Genomic DNA, 8,318 nt, shown 5'->3' on the forward strand with positions numbered 1-8,318 from the left:
CCCACGGGCTTGTAACATTCAAATGTTAAGAGCAGAAGCTTGTCAGACAGAAAACTATTTCTGAAGACGTCAGTAATAAATTATATTAAATACTTCACCTGTTTTAGTAATAAGCAAAATAATGACGTTTGTCATTTAACACATCTCTTCAAAAGGCCCATCACCAGGAGCCATGTCCACTCAGTGCTGCTCAGGGTTAAATCAGAAGATACAGAGCTCCTGTTGCTGCAGGCCACTGTTGTACCTCATCTGAGCGGTTCAGTAACATCTGTTACCTGAGCCAACATCTGTTCTCTGATTAAGTTTGTTGACTGAGGTTGTTTCAAAAGATTGCTACAGGGCTCATTTACAATGTTACCGCAGCAGAAATCTCAAATTGTACATTTTAATCTCAAATGTAGTTTAAAATGTGAACAGTGAGTTGGTCCAAAATATATATATATATATATATACTTCTGCTACTACTTGCAATTGATCTGGAAATTCTTCTACCTTATTTTATTTACTTGTATGTCACTCAATAGTGAGAAAAATAAATCAATATAAATGTTTCTTTTTTTATGGTAATGTGTTTATTACAAGCCATCACTATTTGGTTGCTTATGCTCTATAATAGCATCTGATATTTTTTTTTTTTTTTCCTAGTTTTTTTCACGCTTTACATGTTACCCTTGGGAGACATCATTAGGAAACATGGTGTTAGCTTTCACTGTTATGCTGATGATACATAGCTCTATATTTCTTCACGACCTGATGAAACTTACCAATTTGCAAAACTAACAGAATGTATAGTTGATATCAGAAACTGGATACTAGCAATTTCTTACTGCTAAATTCTCAACAGACAAGCAATTCCCGCACACTATCGTAACTTGCAAAAAAGTAATATTTATTAATTAACACAACGTTTCGGTCACACGACCTTCATCAGGAGTATATAAATGTTCAAATTCATCTCTTTTAAGATGAACACATGACCACTTAACAAAGCTCCATCTGTAAACAATTAAGCTCATTATAAGTATAGATGAACATCACATCGTAAACAGTTACAAATTATGATAGTTACAAAAATTCTGTTGTAACTATCATAATTCTGTTGTAACTATCATAATTCTGTTGTAACTATCATATCATAGTTGATAGTTTACTGCTAAATTCTGAAAAAAACAGAGGTGTTAATTATTGGACCAAAACCTTTTGCATGTAATAACCTAGATCACTGTCTAATACTTGATGGCTGCTCTGTAAATTCTTCGTCATCAGTTAGGAACCTAGGCGTACTTTTCGATAGCAATCTTTCCTTCGAAAAACATGTTTCTAGTATTTGTAAAACTGCATTTTTCCATCTTAAAAATATATCTAAATTACGACTTATGCTCTCAATGTCAAATGCAGAAACATTAATTCATGCATTCATGACCTCGAGGCTAGATTATTGTAATGTTTTATTGGGTGGTTGCTCTACACGTTTAATAAACAAACTCCAGCTGGTTCAAAATGCAGCAGCTAGAGTTCTTACTAGAACCAGGAAGTATGACCACATTAGCCTGGTTCTGTCAACACTGCACTGGCTCCCTATTAAACATCGTATACATTTTAAGATCTTGCTAATTACCTATAAAGCCCTGAATGGTTTGGCACCTCAGTATTTGAGTGAGCTCTTATCACATTATAGTCCTTCACGTCTGCTGCGATCGCAAAACTCTGGCCATTTGATAATATCTAGAATATAAAAATCAACTGCGGGCAGGAGATCGTTTTCCTATTTAGCACCCAAACTCTGGAACAATCTACCTAACACTGTTCGGGAAGCAGACACACTCTGTCAGTTTAAATCTAGATTAAAGACCCATCTCTTTAACCTGGTTTACACATAATACACTATCACATTTCTATAATTCAAATCCGTTAAAGGATTGTTAGGCTGCATTAATTAGGTCAAACGGAACCGGGAACACTTCCCAAAGCACCTGATGTACTTGATACATCGTTAGAAGAATGGCATCTACGCTAATATTAGTCTGTTTCTTTCTTATTCCGAGGTCACCGTAGCCACCCAGATCCAGACTGTATCCAGATCAGATGGTGGATCAGCACCTAGAGATGACCTCTACAGCCAGGACACCTAGATGAGCCCCAGAGACTGATCCCCAGTGAAGACCCTGTCTCCTAGACGGCCATCGGGACAAGACCACAGGAACCAGATGAGTCCTTTGCACAATCTGATTCTGCTTTAGCCTAGATTTAAACTGCTGATTTTGTCTGGCCAGAGGAGAACGACACTATTTCGACAAACTATTTCCCGTCTAAATACTGTAAAGCTGATAGAAAGCCACCCAGCTTTATATCAAGCCGATGTAAAGCTGCTTTGACACAATTTGCATTGTTAAAAGCGCTGTACAAATAATATTGACTTGACTAGTCGTATTGTTTTAGGTAGAAATCAAATTTATTAGCCATTGTTTACAGTGGGCCATTTTCTTTGTACTACAGAACACGTACTGTAATCTGTATGTATAAACACAAGAGCTTTGAATATTCTGTGACAGATGTATGGCAGCACACTCACACGGACCCTTCTGTGACACCATAGATAGTTGCTTGCATTTATATGTTTTCATTTATATTCATGTAAATGTTCTGATATGCTGCACTCTTTTTGTACATCCATACTTTTTGAATCCATGTGTTGTAATGGTATATTTACATTAGAAGAAAATTTACCAAACTAGATGACAATGAATAAACGATCTTAATATCTGAGATTTGTAATACTGAAAATGAATTAGGGAAAACAAAAGAATTACAAAAAATAATCAGTATATTTGGTAACATATTTGGCTAACAACTGTCCATTTGCCATCTGTTTGTCAGTGAGTGAGTAGTTCATGAAACGCCTGATTTGCTCAACAGCCATACGTAGTAGCCCTTATTGTATAGTGTTACTGAGAGAAAGATGTAATTTAAAATATTAATTTCTATCACTGCTGTGAACTGACCACGCAGAACATGAAGAATATAAGAAACTTTAGGAGTCAGCTGTCCGCGGCAGTCCTGCAGCACAATACACTCAGAAAAATGTAGTCTGATTATCGTTATGGATAAAATTCCAGAAAATATCGAGATATCATTTTTGTCTATCCCACACCCTTATATTTAATTGCGTGTTTGGTACACATAGGCCTAATTCACTGATCATCGTAATACGCTTTTATCTTAGAAATAGGTTTTCTTAACGACAAGAGGACATGACAAAAAATAGGTGAATCATAAGATTTTATTTATTTAGGCTATTTATTTATTGAAGGGCAGGGGTCTGGTTAATATTGTGAAATATCATTGCAATTTAAAATAATGGTTTTCTATTTTAATATACTTAATATATTTATTTCTGTGATGCAAAGCTACATTTTCAGCATCATTGCTCCAGTCTTCAGTGTCACATGATCCTTCAATGTACTGTCAACGTCGGAAACAATTGTGCTGCTTAAAGTTGTTCTGTAATATTTTTACAGGATTGATTGATTGAATCCTGGCAGATTATTATTCAAAATATAGAAATTGTATCAATTTAACATTATTGCTGAATAAAAGTAGGCTATTTTTTTTCAAAACGAAAGGAAAATGAATAACAAGAGCTGTCCTTTTATTCTTCAAAGAATCCTAATATTATGTTTAAAACGTAAAATATAGCAAAGAAGAGAGGCGCTTGTATATGCCTGATTAATGTTCAGTTTATGTATTTGTCTATTATTTTATTACTATTTCACAGCAACAGTCTCAGATCTAACAGATGATTGCGATCAACGGGTTGGCCATCACTGATGTGCTGTTGGCTACATTAAAAATGTAAAAAATAAAAACACAATAACCCCCAAATGTAAAAAAATTCAAAAAGGATTTCATAAAACTAAACGACATGAGTACACCTATAAGCAACACAAACTTCACTAAAGGATTCATTTCGGAGACATTTGTTATTTATTTTATAGACTTTTTATACTTTTATGTTACCTTTATAATTAGTGTAATAAAAATAAATGTCTAAATTATTATTATATATTTATATTTAATTTGTATTCAGTGAAGGTGGCGTTAAACGTAACATACAGAAGTATAAGTCAGATGGAATATTATATGTTTCTGTTAATAGGCCTATTTCTTCCTGTTGTTGATGAGAACATATCTGACAGTTTTTTAAAAACTACGGTGGATAAAAGAATGGTTGTAATAAATTCTGTCAAATTAAGTCACTTTTACTAATGTTGGAGAAAGTGTTTAAAGTCGGGCACTAATAAACATATAGTCCACACACTTATATATTATCATAGCCTATTAAATATTGATATTCTAACACAACGAATGTGTCCTTGATACCTAACAGGTAGGCCTATCATTGCATGATGATTTGAAAAGTTTGATTATTTATTACACCGTCATAAATTGAGCCTTGACAGTGTTGGCAGCTTTACGAGCAACTGATGGCTGTTATAAAATGTATTGCTACTAGTTTTGCTATTTCCGAATAAGGTATAGGCTATAAAACACAAAACAATGAATACAGCTGAGGGTGGGAAGACAAAACGACAACGAACTCATAGCAGAGCAAAGTGAAAAAGCAACACCTTGGCTAAACTGTAACTTGCCTCTTATGTGAAGTTTAGACATACACTGCTGCTCGTTTCAGTTGTTTTGGCCCACAACTCTCCAACAGGCTGGACAAGAATCTAAATTTGTTTTCTGTGTTGCTGTATCCATCATAAGGTGCCTCTTACATACTTTTATACAAGTTATAATGAAATGAAATGGCTATAGGGCGTTTTAACTGGAGGCTTCATTCCTATCGAGGGATAATCCAGTTGCAGCCCGACTGATCATCAAGCAAACTGAGGCAGTAATCCGATGTGAGCCTGAGCATAAAGAAGAAGAGGAATGAAAGCAGGCGTCCAGTAGCTTGGACAACGAATGGACCACTCATTAATTTACAGACAAATTTAAATACTGCGTTAGTTTTTCGTAGACCGCATAAACACGCGCACAATAACATATGTATTATTATTATTATTATTATTATAAGCCTATTATTAGTTTTCTTTGAGGTTTTTAATCCTAAATGATCTGTATATAAGATTTGTGTATATTACAAGCAATTATAATAATAAAATGGGTTGCATCTGGATCTTAATAATGGAGATTCGGTAGGCTATTTAGTAACATCGTGTTGGGAGAATATAACATCTGCTGTTGAATATAATCATGCACAGGCGATATATCGGCATAGCAATGCGAAACTTACCATGAGACGAAATGAAAAAGAGTTATTTAAACTGCACGAGACAGCAAATCAACTGTCATACCAAAGCCACACAAAGAGAGTATAAAATAGAGTAATTTCACATTTATTTCGTGGTAAGCATGTAGATTTCTTTGAATAGCCTGCAGTGATGTCGTTTAGATAGCAAAACAATAAATATGTAATTTCTAACCTTGATATCTATTAATACCTATACTGCAGTGAAAGGACACGGCAAAAATAAATGATCAATATCCTCTTTTCAAAGATTAGAAATACCGATGCACGATGTTGTATCTTCTTTAATGCTCAAGGCTAAATGTAGGCCTATTAAGTAAAATGCATTTGTCCTGTTTTATGTGTTTTTTTTGTTTTTTTACTTTGCATGCTGTAGCCGAAATCAAGTTTATTTTGTGTGCATGTATTTGATGAAACACAAAATGAAAATCTCTCCGTTCCGATTTAAAGTTCTATTTTTTATATTATTAACCAGCATCAGTTTTGTGATGATTTATGAGTGGACAGAATGTTACATCATCATTATTATTATTATTATTATTATTATTATTACAAGTTTGAGAACACAGAGATTAAAAAAAATCTTGTTGTTTTCTTTTTAAAAGAAATTATGCGAAATGAAGTACTGTTGTTATATTCATCACAACTTTATTCACGATTTATTTGCGTTATTTTAAACGCTGTATTCATTACGTTAGCTATTATTCCAAAATTTGAAACATGATCTGAGAATACGTTTTTAGCACCGTTTGGTTTCTACAGCAGGTAGCACAAAGAAAAGAAATGCATAAAACAGTATTTAGTTTTTTTCGCAAAGCTACACAAATGTTCATCAAAATAATTTGGATCTACAAACATTTACAATGCATTTAATGTATCTGTTTAACACTTTATGATAATACACAAACTTATTGTAGCGCAATATTTGACATTTCCCGTAACTTATTTGGTCAAATGCATTATTTTCTCAATATTCAAGATATCCGAATAAATAAGATGCTTTTAGAATAAGAGCAAATCAAAATACACAATACACTGAAGAAAAAGTTGCTGTAGCTGTCTGTATTTAACAGACTATATGTAAGAATGTCATTTCTGGGAATTAACATGTTTCCACAGTTTTGGTAAAAGGAGAGGCACGCGTCGCATCTAATTGAAAAATAAGAGTTGTTGGAGTTAAACTGTGCACATTATGACAGTTCGATAGGTAGTCTTGTTGTCATGAAGTAGAACATTATTTCAGACTGAATGCTGACCCAAAGGTGTTAAGGTCGTCAGTTATGCTCTTTTCTTCTTCTTCTTTGTCCGTGTCCTGGCCAGCTCCACTGTCATTGAGGGCGGATGTGTTGCTCTCCTTCTTCCACTTCATGCGGCGGTTCTGAAACCAAATTTTAATCTGGCGTTCCGACAGACACAGCGCATTGGCGATCTCTATTCGTCTGCGTCTCGTCAAATAACGATTGTAATGGAATTCCTTCTCTAGTTCTAAAGTTTGGTATCGCGAATAGATTTGGCGACCTCGCCGTCTGTCAGACCCATAGCCAACTCCTGTTAGGAAAGAGATGGTTTGGTTAAAGTCAGGAAAAAGGCTCCAAGAACAGGTTAGGTTGGCTAAAAATTTTAAAGACAGATAACATAATCCCACATTATATTCATCATGCTAAACATTAGTTCTCTCTTCCCTTCCACTAAGTAGGCTGGATATATTTAAACTTCTCGGGGAATGATCTTCTACATTTATGAATGGATTTGTTCCAGCACAAAGCGCTTTTAGCTCAGGTCAACAAGGCACTGTGCGTTATGGGGTGATAAAACGTGGCTTTCCCAGTCATAAAAACAAAGTCTACCCCTTAGGTGGACTCAAGTCATCTTTTTATTTCTATACCCACCACTGTGCGAGTTCATCCGCTGCATCCACGGGTATATTTGAGTACTTCCTTTTGGTTCCTGAGTCTTGCCTTGGTCTGAAGCGTAATCCTGGGTCAATGAACCCTGTGTTTGCCCAAGGCTTTGTCTTCAACTTGGAAGCACATCCTTGTCCCGGTAGAACACATTTGATCCATACTCGTACGGTCCTCGGCTGGACCCGAACACAACGTTTTCTTGTGTTGAATAGAATGGATTGGAGTATATCCGGTTCGGGGCCACGGCAGCGCCATATGGCGAGAAGTGTCGCACCGGGTCATAGTTTGTCGAGCTGAGTGTAACACTGGGCAGAACCTCTTGACCGCCGTTTAAATGGCACGAGAGCGACGGGTTCGTAAAATAAGAATTCATACCTTCTTTCCTCAAAACACACACACATATAAACGGCTTTTCTCTCACTCCTTCCCTTGATCTCTCTACTCGCGCTTTCTTTTTTCTCACGTATTCGTGTCTTTAATCACAAGTTTTGTATAAATAGGCCTATTTTTTTTCAGGACAACCGGCAGAGAATGTTTCCAAATCCTCGTTAAAAGATGTCAGTTGACCACTTATCTTCCTATGAAATAACTGGAGGCATCAATAAAACTGCGAAAATAATTCTGTGCCCTGTTACAGCAACGTGCAGAACATAACGCATGCACACCCCTTATATTGAGATATTAGATTATTGATTCTCTCTCTCTCTTTCTCTCTCTCTCTCTCTCTCTCTCTCGCTCTCTCTCTCTCTCGGTTTGCTTAGAGTAAAAGTCGAGCTATAATATATTATACACACACACACACACACACACACACGTTTACTTAGCTATCTAAATGGGGACTCTCCATAGGCGTAATGGTTTTTATACTGAACAAACTGTGTGTGCTATTGCCCTACACCAACCCTACACCTAAACTTAGCCCTCACAGGAGACTTTGTGCATTTTTACAATTTCAAAAAAACTTTGTTTAGTTTATTTTTAAACCAGTTTTACAAATGAGGACTTCCCCAAAGAGAAGTTTTTGGAGATTTTGTCAGGTTTACCTCACTTTTGGGTACAAATTTGTCCCCAAAATATGGTTAAGTAGGCACACACGCACA

The 8,318-nt window shown here is 35.7% G+C and overlaps 1 pseudogene across 1 annotated transcript; it reads right to left on the reverse strand.

The window, feature by feature from the left end:
• Positions 1-6,548: 6,548 nt before the first annotated feature.
• On the reverse strand, positions 6,549-7,591 carry LOC306854741 (homeobox protein Hox-C6b-like; annotated as a pseudogene). Its single transcript has 2 exons — positions 7,204-7,591; positions 6,549-6,862 (listed from the first exon to the last, which is right to left on the reverse strand). The product of its transcript is annotated as a homeobox protein Hox-C6b-like (transcript).
• Positions 7,592-8,318: the final 727 nt, after the last annotated feature.

Source organism: Barbus barbus (genome assembly GCF_936440315.1).
Source record: "Barbus barbus genome assembly, chromosome: 35".
Classification (NCBI taxonomy): Eukaryota; Metazoa; Chordata; class Actinopteri; order Cypriniformes; family Cyprinidae; genus Barbus; species Barbus barbus.